This window comes from Patagioenas fasciata, chromosome 8 (assembly GCF_037038585.1).
Source record: "Patagioenas fasciata isolate bPatFas1 chromosome 8, bPatFas1.hap1, whole genome shotgun sequence".
Classification (NCBI taxonomy): Eukaryota; Metazoa; Chordata; class Aves; order Columbiformes; family Columbidae; genus Patagioenas; species Patagioenas fasciata.
Genome location: NC_092527.1, coordinates 42,076,437 through 42,088,159, shown reverse-complemented (window position 1 = coordinate 42,088,159; position 11,723 = coordinate 42,076,437). Strand labels below are relative to the sequence as shown.

The 11,723-nt window shown below is 42.7% G+C and overlaps 3 long non-coding RNA genes across 3 annotated transcripts; all 3 read right to left on the bottom strand.

The window, feature by feature from the left end:
• Window positions 1-981: 981 nt before the first annotated feature.
• LOC139828517 (uncharacterized) lies at window positions 982-7,748 on the bottom strand. Its single transcript, XR_011740199.1, has 3 exons — window positions 7,667-7,748; window positions 3,518-3,744; window positions 982-1,819 (listed from the first exon to the last, which is right to left on the bottom strand). It is a non-coding gene; the product is annotated as an uncharacterized lncRNA (long non-coding RNA).
• A 27-nt stretch (window positions 7,749-7,775) lies between these two features.
• LOC139828520 (uncharacterized) lies at window positions 7,776-9,832 on the bottom strand. The gene is made up of 3 exons (XR_011740212.1): window positions 9,729-9,832; window positions 8,782-8,956; window positions 7,776-7,812 (listed from the first exon to the last, which is right to left on the bottom strand). It is a non-coding gene; the product is annotated as an uncharacterized lncRNA (long non-coding RNA).
• A 536-nt stretch (window positions 9,833-10,368) lies between these two features.
• LOC139828516 (uncharacterized) lies at window positions 10,369-11,383 on the bottom strand. The gene is made up of 3 exons (XR_011740198.1): window positions 10,973-11,383; window positions 10,545-10,796; window positions 10,369-10,433 (listed from the first exon to the last, which is right to left on the bottom strand). It is a non-coding gene; the product is annotated as an uncharacterized lncRNA (long non-coding RNA).
• Between the last annotated feature and the right edge of the window lie 340 nt (window positions 11,384-11,723).

Here is an 11,723-nt window from a genome sequence, read left to right as displayed (position 1 = left end):
CCAAGGGTGTTTGGGCTCTTCTCCCAAGTAACAAGTGACAGGATGAGAGGAAATGGCCTCAAGTTGCACCAGGGTAGGTTTAGACCGGATATTAGGAAAAAATTGTTCCTGGAAAGGGCTGTGGGGCATTGGAACAGGCTGCCCAGGGCAGGGCTGGAGTCACCATCCCTGGAGGGCTGGACAGATGGACATGAGGTTCTCAGGACATGGGGCAGCGCCAGGAGTGGGTTATGGTTGGACTCCATGATCTTCAATGCCTCTTCCAACCAAAATGATTCTATGATTCTATGATATGCAAGGTCGGCACTGTGCAAACCCAGGGATGGGCAACACAAGCACTGGGAAAGGACCAGGTGGTGGGGTTGGCTACTGCCTGGGAGGAGAAGCAAACGCTGATGCTGTCCCAGAGTATCCTGGGCACTGAAACTCTGCCGTGACGCCCATCTCTCCCCTGTGCTGCCAAGGACAGGGCTCGCTTCAAAACAGAGCAAAATGCCCTAAATCAGGTCTATTTCCCAAATATTTTGTAGTTAATTTCATGTATTAAGTCTGCATCTTTCTATATATACACCTTGCTACTGTGACTGATACTCAGGACACATGCGCGCAACTCCATATGTACCTAATGGACAAACAAACAAGGTGGAACAGACCTTTCTGAATTCTTCCAAAACTGTTCTCCTGGTGCCAACAACTGAATGTCCCCATGTATGGGCAGGAAAGGCTGGCAGACAAACTACTTTCATTACAATGCAAAGGTCATGAGCTCCAATTCCCTTAAGCTGATATTGCTTCTAAAATTTCTATTAACTTTTCTTTACATTAAAGAAATTGTAACTGGGATCATTCTTGTCATTTCCATAAAGCAAAAAAATAAGCTGCCAAACAGCTGCAGCTGCTTTTATATATATATATATATAGGTGTGTATATATATATATATAAACAACAATAACAAAAATGAAAAGGGAAAAAAACAAAAAAAAACCCACACTAGCTATTGTATTAGAAAATTCCTTTCACTGAATAAACTCTATAATATGCATTCAATAGAACCTGAGATAATAGCATAACAGCAAACCTGACTGTTGCAAGGACATCACTACAGAAAGCAGTTCACACACAATAGCTCTGATGCACAGGTCAGATTCATTAATATCACCGACCATACCCCTTGCTGGGACAGTTCTGGAGGCTTTGTGCAAGGCAACCGTCTCACACACAGGGACGGTTCAGTCCATGCCCATCACCAGTGCTGTGCTGAGACAGTGGGTTTAACATTCCCATCTCAGTGTTAGCAAACAGCAGGCACAGTTTCATGTATCTACAGTCCCACAGAAAACACATCAGAGTTCAGCAAAGGTCTGGAGTATGTGCCTGGGGACATATGTCCCTTTTCTGCTCATGTTCATATGGGTGCATGTGAAAAATTGAGACCTCAGGTGTTTAGTTTCTTGCATTTTGGATCGTGTTATCACCTGCATTTCAAATGAAGAGAGTGGTTGATAGCACTGTCAGAAAAAAAATCTACCAGGTTTTCATAAGGGCTGCTGCTGGTTCCTCCTATGCACCAATGACCCAAATAGCTTTTCATATGTAACAGCTCTTCATCTTCCTGGTGCTTATCTGCGGTGGGTTTTTTGTTTTGGTTTTTTGAAGGCCAGACATATCAGGGAAATAAACACAGGTTGAAGCAGGTGCAACCATGATGGTCCTGGTAAAAATATTAATAATCATTGGTCTTGCTTCCCTCTTCTTCCATGTCCTCTACACATTAGAGTTAATCCTCAGCACAAGGATTTATCAGGGCTCCTGGAGAAGCTGGAAAGAGCAAATGTCATCCGTTATCAGTTGTAGAATCACAGAATTATAGAGTCATAGAACCATAGAATCACGTAATGGTTTGTGTTGGAAGGGACCTTCCCAGCTCCCCCAGTGCCACCCCTGCCATGACAGGGACATCTTCACCAGCTCAGGTTGCTCAGAGCCCCGTCCAGCCTGGCCTGGGATGTCTCCAGGGATGGTTCATCCACCACCTCTCTGGGTACCTGCCCAGGCTCTCACCACCCTCAGCAGCAACAGTTCCTTCCTCATATCTAATCTCAATCTCCTCTCTTTCAGTCCAGCTTTGCTCTTACATGTCAGGTGTCTCCAAAACCCAGTGTCACTGCCCAATGCTCCATCTCCCTCTGCGTGTGCCAGAGCAGCTTCTGCTCCAGGAGCCCGTGGCCATTAATCTGAGCAAACACAGGGCTGAGGGCTTAATCCCACTAATTGTGCTGATGGCAGACAAGGAATTTAAATCCTCAGCATTAACTGAGTGTCCTTCCAGGTACTCTCAGTCCACCAGAAAAAATGGTGCTGGTCTGCATTAGCCATTAGCATGTGGGTTTGTGGTCTGCAGCTTGTTTGTTTGTAAACTCTGTTTCAGCTGCCTGATTTCTAATAGGCTATTTCTGTCTCCTTCCATGATTAGATGGCTGATGTTAAGTATAATAACTTGTTGTGAAAGCAAAGGCGAATAAACGTCCTCATTTCAAGCGTACTTCAGCGACTTAAACCATATTAAAAATGAAAACATTTCAGGTCACCAACCTGAGCATTTGGAGTTGTGTCCACTTAAAGGGCCTTAATGGTCTGTTAATGTATTGTTGCAAGTACATCCACAGCATTATATATAATAAAATTAATTCCCAGTACATTAAGATACATGTGTTTTTTTCAAGTTCACCTTAAAAAAGGTCATATGATAATTGCCACTCCACATACGGAGCAGACATTATTTTCAGAGCTTTCCAGTCGAACCCCTTTCCAGACGTTTCCCAGCAGCTCCTTCCCCCCAAGTCCTTGCCAAAAACCCAGGCTGGACAGACAGACACGTGCCTGTACTTACAATCCTTTGTCAAATACAACATCAAGTACAAAATGCTGATATTAAATCAGCTCTGAGTGTGAGTGCCAATGTCTTCTGCACATGATTTCTGTAGTACAGCCAAGTTTTCCAGAGACGCCTTGCAATGAACTTATTATTGCTGTTATTACGAGTGTGCTCTGCTTCATTTGGGGAATGTCTTCAAACACATTTGAGGTTGAGTTCCTTTAGCAATTTCAGCCCTAACAGTCTTTAGCAGTGAACCATGCACTGTAAATAAACCAAAAAGCACATTTCTCAAAATGATAATGTCTGGACTTTTCCCTGGCGGAAATTCTAACAGTAATAAGCATATTTGCATTGTATCAGCAGCCCGCGCTGTAGCTATCTGCTTGGTAAAGTTCTCACATTTACAGTGCACATGGTACTGTTGTTAAACTCGTGATCAAACTCAATGATCCAAAAAGCTGAGAAATGTATGAACTGGAACAAAATGAGGATAGAAATAGTGTGTACTATGTTATCACAGGCAGCAGAATCCAAACACAAGGAGTAATCCAATTTCTACTGAAACAAATGTCGATGTGCTCCTGACTCCCACTAAACTTTTCCCCAATATGCTCCATTTTCTACCCCATCTTTCATACCTTTCTGCCGAAGTTTCCTCCTCTCTGAGACTGTGCGAGGTGAGCGCAGCAGGTCTGCCCAGCCTTGCCTTGCACACGGGAGCTCTCCTTGCCTTGGCTGCTCTTCACCTGATGACTTTGCTGGCGATGAAGCTGCCGTAGGGTGTCACCTTGCAAGAAGCAGGTGGCCCATGTGCTGCCAGTGTCACAGAGGAGGTGGCGGTTTTGTTCAAGCAAGAAACTGTGATCTTGGAAAAAAGACAAGACAACTCCTTGTGTTTTTTCATTTAACCTGACTTGCTTGTCCCTGCTCATCCCCTTCCCAGTGTGTGTTTGGGACGAGGGTTGGGGATCGGAAGGTGACACATTTGCCACCCATTGGCCAACTTGCTTCCCTTTGACATGGCCACAGGCTCTATGATTTATTCTACCAATACCTAAAATTTATTTCTACAAAATAATGAAACATGAAGTTTTCCAAAGAGTCCAAATCATACTTCAGTTGCTGTGACAAGCTCCAGAGCCTGGTTTTTGGAGGGGAGAAGCAGTACGGTGGTGCCCACGGGCTGGGGGCTGCTGGGATGTGTGGGGTCCCTGGTGGTGTCCAGGGAGTGGAACCAGCATGGACAGGAGCTGAGGCTTCAAACAAGGAGACGCCTTGTGAGTCCAGACATCTAAAAAGTATATTATTTATTTCCTTTGTTTCTCATTAAAGGATTCTTTCTGCCTGTCATGCACATGAGTTTTGTTAGAGGATGAAATATATCATCGAACTAAACCAAGACATCATAGCGTATTTTTAATTTAGAAGTTTTGTTTTCCATTGTCGCTAAAGAATGTGTATTCGTCAAACTTCTAGATGTTTCCTTGGGTAATACCAGTGTGCATAACAATAGACCATAACAGTTCCCGATGCTTTTATGAGAAGATGGTTTTATACTGGCAGATATTTCAGTTCACTGAGCAGAACATCAGCATCTCTAGAGCTCTGAGAGAAGAAGGAGCGATAAAGCTATAGAAGAAATATATGAAGTTACTTGCAAGTAAATGACAAAACTATAGAAAATTACAACTGCTGGTGTTAGATTACCAAATTTCTGATTTTCCTTTCTGTTCATATTCATTCATCAAAAAACACATAACAGTGGTGAAAATACTGCAGTGTCTGTCGTTTTGATCTGAGAATGGTCATCTTAATATCTACAAGCGTTGTAGTATTTCCTTTACATCTGAGAAGTGGAAAATTTATTTTCTGTTTTCTAGAGAATAGATTATATGATCTATAAATATGTGTTATTTCTGTCTCTAATTTCCATAAACACATAATTCACTACTTTAAAGACCTGCAGAAATCCCAAGGAGACAGATATGAACAAGTGTCTAATTTGGGGGCAAGATGAAAAGGAGAATCACAACATCCTCTCCTGTTATACTGTACTGCTGATAAGGATACTCCTCATCTGACAAATGATGAGCAAAACTAGTACAGCCACCATGGTGTTGGCCCCTTGTGCAGCCTTGCTGGGTGACACTGGCAATGAGGGTCAGAAAGAGGGTGGGAGAGGAAAGATATTAATGCCTGAAAACTGGGACACTGGGACTGGTGAGGACAAGGGTTTGATGAGGATTTCTGCAAGGAAACAGCAAGTGAACTGGTGGTCTCCTAAATGCTAAGGTTTGGCCCTTGAAAAGAAAGACCACGACAACTTTGTCAGAGCCTTCTGACAATCTCTCTCATCTTACAGCAAACTCATACACTTAAAAAACAAACAAAAGAATTTCTTCTGTTTTCCAGCTGCTGGAGCCTGGCATCATCAGGAGCAAAAATCTTGAGGGGTGCTTCTACATTGAGATTTATTTCTGCATTTTGGAGTAGAATTGGCTTTTAGAAGTCTCAGTGCAGAAGGATTTACTGCCTAGAGAGGACTGAACAGCTGTGCTGAGGTGTAGGTGCTTTGCTAAGTGTGACATTGCAAAGACCCTTGAGCCCCTAAACAGCAACTGCTGGAAATGAGGCTTCCTTCTCCTAGATAATTAAACAAGAGGTCATCCATGAGCAACACACACTTCTTCAGGTTCGACTTTTGGCTTCTCATTAGTTGTTTAGGTTAAATAGATGGCAACTACATTGTCATTACTCTGTTGGGTTGAATTGGAAATAGTAAGCTAAAGAAAACTCTTTCCATCTAGTTACATATCAGCATTTGGCTCGATATCCCAACCGAGGTGTGCCACACCAGCTTGGTACAGCGCCAGGCTGATGGTGTCGGGGAAGTTGGGCCATTCTGATGCACTTCCATGAGAACTCGGGCTGATGCCAGGCAAAGGAGTTTCGGGAATGCTTTAGCAACAGAAAATGAGACAAATTAAGGAAAGTATCATCAAACCATCTTTGATCAATATGATATTTGTCAAGCATGTGATCACTGATTAAAAAACTAAGTAATAAAAGGATACGCTAAAATATGAACAACAACAAGTAATTTTATCACCCACCCTACTAATGAGTAAGCAATGAGAGGTGACGGGGTGCAATGATCCCAAATTAGATCATTTGTGTATCCCTTCATATTTCTAGAACTGCCTACAACCTTAACAGATAATAGGAAATAAACTTGCTTTAACGGAGATGTTTTTCAATGGCACAGTGGCTTGTGGCTATTTGATCACATTGCAGAGAACTGTGTTGCTATTTACACAAGACTGACTTGCAATGTCTGTAAGATCAAGGTTTTTGCTCATATTCCTTTGTGAGAAGTCAGAAACTGAGCTGCATTTTTAGCAATTCCCGCCCCATTGATGAGTATCTGTTACAGTCAGTAAAGCAGAGAGCAAAACCGAGATGATATGATTGAATCTGCTTCAGATTTTCTTGGGTTCGCAACTTGCAAGAGCTAAACTGTGTGAATTCAGTGAAGAGCTGTACGCTGATAATCGGACTCTTCTAAACGAGAGTGTACATATGAGACTCGTATGCAGTAAGGACAGCTCATTTACAGACTTCAAAAATCAGAAAAGGTCAGAAGTCCTGGTGCTGAAATATTAGATAACAGACTAATAAAAGGAACTGAATTACCAGGGGAAAAAATCCCCAAAACCACAAAACCAGAAACAACAACAGAAGAACGTGGAAATTGGAAACTGACCTTTAAAAACTGTGCCTTTTGCAATGCCAAAATAAAGCCATGGGGAGGGCCCGCCATCCAGTTTTAGTGTGATTAAATATTTTGCCAATGCACAGCTCCTTGTGACTTGTTGGCACAAGCTCAGTCTGTCTGTTCACCTTTCTACTGGTTGAATGCAACATGCATAATATCAGAATGAGTGCCAAGGCTGGGGAAGAAGGATTCCTGCACCGGCTGTTTTCAGCGCTGGAGGCAAGTGGTGCAGAAAGAAATCCTCAAAGCCACTAACAAATCAACACGTCACTTTCAATCTATGCTTTAATAAGTTATGCAGAAAAGTCTGCAGTTTCTGTCAAAAGAGAAAATAAATCTCTTTTATAAATCAAATATGTAAGGGTGTCTGCATCAAGTTAAAAAACTAGATGATCAACAGGCTTTCAGCAGCACACAAAATAATTATTATCTGGTATCAATGGCATAACTGTACATCTGTCACTCTGCTTGTTAGTAGTGGCAGGTGCCCTAAAGCCGTGGTGAACTGACAAGTTAATGTCCGAGTTTTGCTAAACCTTTGGGTATCATCTGGGGGACCGGGCTCTATTTGTCAGGCCCAGAGGGACATTTTCCTGCAGCCCAGGAGCCAGCAGAGCAGAGCGCTCCTGAAATCTCCGCTCCAGCTGTCGAGCTGCGCCGTCACTGAACCCCGTACCTTGTGAGATGGTGGCGTTTGGTTCCCTGAGGGATCCATTGTTTAAGAATAACCATTATTTGATCCAGCAGCAAATAAATTAGGAAATGGAAGGGCAGTTAATACCCTTCACATGTAAGTAGGGATGCATTTTATCATTCTGTTTTGTTTGGAAGGCAGTGCCTCTGTGCAGCTGTACACTAAACAGAGCGACCTGGAACACCCGATTCCTTCTGTTGTTACAGACCTTTCAGATTTCACTGGGTAACCTAAGGTTACCGTAATGTGGTATAATAAGATTTTACAACTTCCACCACCTGGAAGCGAAGAGTTTTGCGAATTAATGGCAAAACTGACCTTTTCCTTTGATGTCCAAGATAGAAAGATTTCAGTCTCATTGTTTTGTAGAATTGTGAACATTTATAGTCTGAAACACTTTATCCTGCTTCCAACTGGCAGCAAGATTTCACCTCTTCTTTCCAAGCCATGGTGTAGACACTGGGCTGAGAAAGGCAAGACCAGAAATGATTAAGCCTGGCTCTAAGGAGGGGAGTTGCCAGACTGTGAAACCAAGTCTGAGAGTTCATTACTTACTAAAAGGAGATGGAAAAATGGACAAAGAAGGGCAGACAGAACACGGAAAGAAGGGAACTCAGAGCACTCCAACAGGCAAGGCAGACGGAAGAACAAGTCATTCTGTTCACCATGCACCACAAAGAGATGACAACTGATGCCAAAGCATTTTATCCAGCATGCTGCTCTATACAATCAGATTGGCTGGGCATAGTTAATCCTACATTAACAACCATCATACAAATTTTCCATAAAAAAATGTGTTCTGGGCTACCATTGCAAACTCCCACCTTGGATTGAGCTTCTCTAAAGAGATTGAGACATATTGCCCAGGGGTTTCAGCTTTCCTCCCAAAATTGCCCTCTCGAAATGGATGTGACAATGTAGTATTTGTAATATGATAACATGGAAATGCTAAAAATAATTATGATAATTATAAATAATAATTATAATTATAACAACAATAATTAGAGATTTTTACACGCTGAGCAGGGTTATCTCAAAATTCCTCCACCATTAATATTGTGTAATAATAACATCGTTGTTAAAGAGAAACAAAGCACTGCTTGAGCTTTTCCAAAGTATGTGCATGATGAGGAATGGGGAGGAGAGGGAAGAATGCTGGTTTTGAAGTGGAAAACTAACATCTTCTGAAATGTGAATATAAATGGAGTTGTTGTTGCCAGGACGCATTTGTTGAGCAGCATCCTGGTCCTGCCCTGCCCACGGGTGTCCCAGCCCCCCACCCGCGCCCCCAGCCGGGCAGGGCTGTGCGATGGAGCAAGACAGCGCTCCGGAATGTGGGAAAATGCCACTAAAAGAAAAGTTCCTTGTTGGTCTGTGGAAAATCAATCACAAAGTTCACAAAAACCTGAAAAGCACTAAACTGTCCAAGTTACCTGATTCCCTGGAAAAACGGCTCTAGAAGCCCTCCGACAGCTCTTTAATCGTGACGGATGGCAGCTCGGCGAGTGATCCCAGCCCGATGTCTTGAAGCCATGTAGCTAATAGCAGTGTCTGTGTTCAACCACTTCATTTCTTTCCTTTCTTTCTCTTTTTTTTTTTTCTTTGAAACTACAAATCAATTCTTGGTTATTTATTTGTTATTTCATATTTATACATGAAAGAAATATTTCTCCCCTAAAGCAAACCAAGGATAGAATAACAATCTCGGAAAGGTCAGCATCTATCCAGTTTGTTAATTGAATCTGTCTTCAGAGCCACAATGCCAATACTTCAAGGGCAGGAAAGGGCAGGGATATCATCATAATCAGAGCAAATGTCTCTGTCTGAAGCGGAATTGAGAGCAGAAAGGCTCCAGCCAAGTGCAGCCTCCACTTCAAATCTGCTCTCAAGGAACCATCAGTCCTTGCAAATTTTGTCATTTTTCTCCAGGTAGATGGTTCCATGAGGTTGTAATCCTCTACGGTTGGTCCCGTGGGTGGAAATTATCATTAATACTTCAATTATTTACAGCCTGCTCAGCTCCCAACACAAAGTTGGGAGTTTCAAAGATTTTATTAATAATTGTTTTGTACTGTTTTCCTGTGCATAACATGCTCACTATTCCTGAGTGTGCTGGTCTGCCAAAGGGGCTCTGAAGGAAAAGGGGGCAAAGCCGCCTGGTTCTGTTTGCAGCCACGGCTGAAGTCGCAGCAGTTGAGCCCAGCACAGCCCCTTGGCGCTGCCGTGCTGCTCTGTGCATCGCTCTGTGCATTGCTCTGTGCATCTCCTGTGCGCAGCCTTTATCAATTTCACCAGATTTCTAACACCCAGCAATTAAAGCTTCGGGAGAAAATGCGACTCCACAAGTTTTTGCTGCTGGAAGGTTTAAGGTGTTACTCACCGAAGCCGCGAGGCCAAGGAGGGTGGAAGTCAGGGTGGTTTTCATTTGGTGCAGCTCACGATATAACCTCAGTTTTCATTTCTTCAGTTTTTGCTGTGCAAAGAAGTCCATGAAAGATCTCTGCAAACCAAAATAATGATTTAACTTGGAAATTAACAGTCCTCCAGCCATGACACAGCAGTCCTGCCTCATGACGACTCTCTAGTTCTACCAAAGTTCTGTTAAAGTCAATGTGAACTATTTGGGGATGTTGTTGACAAAAGAATTTGGTTGTTAGGGGGATATCGAGGGAGTTTTCATGTTAATTTGTTTGGACAAGTTATTACTCTTAGGGACTCAGAAGTGCAAACAACTCATAAATAATCTGAGCCGGTTAATCCACTGATGAAAAACATTGCTCTTGTTTAGAACTTGTTGAACAACAGCTCCTGGATTAAGATAACACTTGTGAAACAAATATATTAATCCTGTAAAAAGAAAACTTAAATATTTACCTTTTGTTTTATTCAGTATAGACACTCGTGGATGGCTGATTTCTTGCATACCAATTAAATGTTTGTTTCAGAGAAATAAGCAGAGAGCATTAGGTAAGAAATCAGACAAAACCCCATCTCCACCGCATCGCCCGACTTGCCTCAAGGTTCCCAGACTGTTCCCAGTGTTGTTTGTGCTCCCTGTCCTGCTGGCTACACTTCATTACAGTTCCTGTATAAATGATTTTAAAACATGAAATTATTTAAAAATAATTTTTTGAAAGAAAACATGGCCTACTGTTGATCTTCTTTAATTCTTAACTACCCATTGAAGTATACTTACCCTGGTGTAAGTCTGTTGTCTTCCATTAAATAAGCCAGTTAATTTTGTTTGCTCATTCCTCCACTACCACAGGTGGACAATAATAGCACCTCTGGCCTTACCCGCATGCTGCAGCACTGGGTAAAATGACAAAGATCCATCCTGAGGACGCTTATTGAAGGTGTATGGGAGGGCAGCAGATGCTCTCAGCAGGGCCAAGCACAGGTCACAGCATCTCCCTGTCCAAATCTTTCCCGGTTTATCTTGCATCCCCTGCGGAAAAAAAGATATTTAAAAAAAACAAAAAAAAAGGCAATAATCCTTATCCTGAACCTTTAGGCATATTTGCCCTCCCCCACCCCACAATTTGATATATTTATGTTGCTACTCAGCTATAAACATTGTGGTTTAAAGGGCCTTTATGTGAACCAGAGCCATGTTAAACGTACCATGCCCAGCCCCGGCACAGCCAGTCGTGGGCCCTTCAGCACTTCAATCCAAGCCTTGGTGCCCCACAGCACCCGTACAAACAGTGGCTTTCTTAGGCTCCACCCCTTCCCGCCTGCCAAAGAGCACCTAAAAAACCTTCAACCAAAATAATGCAAGGCAAAGGAAAAAATCAAGTCATAATGATTGTATATAATGACAGGATTATTTCCAGTTCCATAATTTTTGCCAGTGCCAACTCTTTAAAGAAAAAGTGAGATTTTTGTAGTGTTTCTCATTGACTCAAGGGGGCTGAGCATCTCCCAAGCTCCTCCTGTGGATCTGACCCCCAAAGTCCCTCCCTGGTCCATCCTCCCCCATGGCCCTGATCCAGGGAAGAGCCGCTCCAATTCAAAAACTTCTTGTTCATTTCATTTCCTCCACCAGCTTACATGGCGGTCTACAACACTCAATGTCATTCTGGGTTGTAACGACTCCTAATCCAGACCCATTTCCCTCTCAAACAGAAATACTACATTCTTTAGATCGAGCCAGGATAAAGAACAGTGGTTGAAACATTCAAATTTAAGATTAGGAATTGAAAAACAAAAGCAAGCAGACTGGGTTTGGCATACACAATGATGGGAAGCAAACAACGGTGAGGAATAACACTTACCATGAATTTCTGTGCAGGTTTGGCACAGGCAAAACTTCCCGTGGGTTTCCTCTCCTTGCTGGTTTTACACCAGCTTAATTGACCAGCCTCTCCGAAGT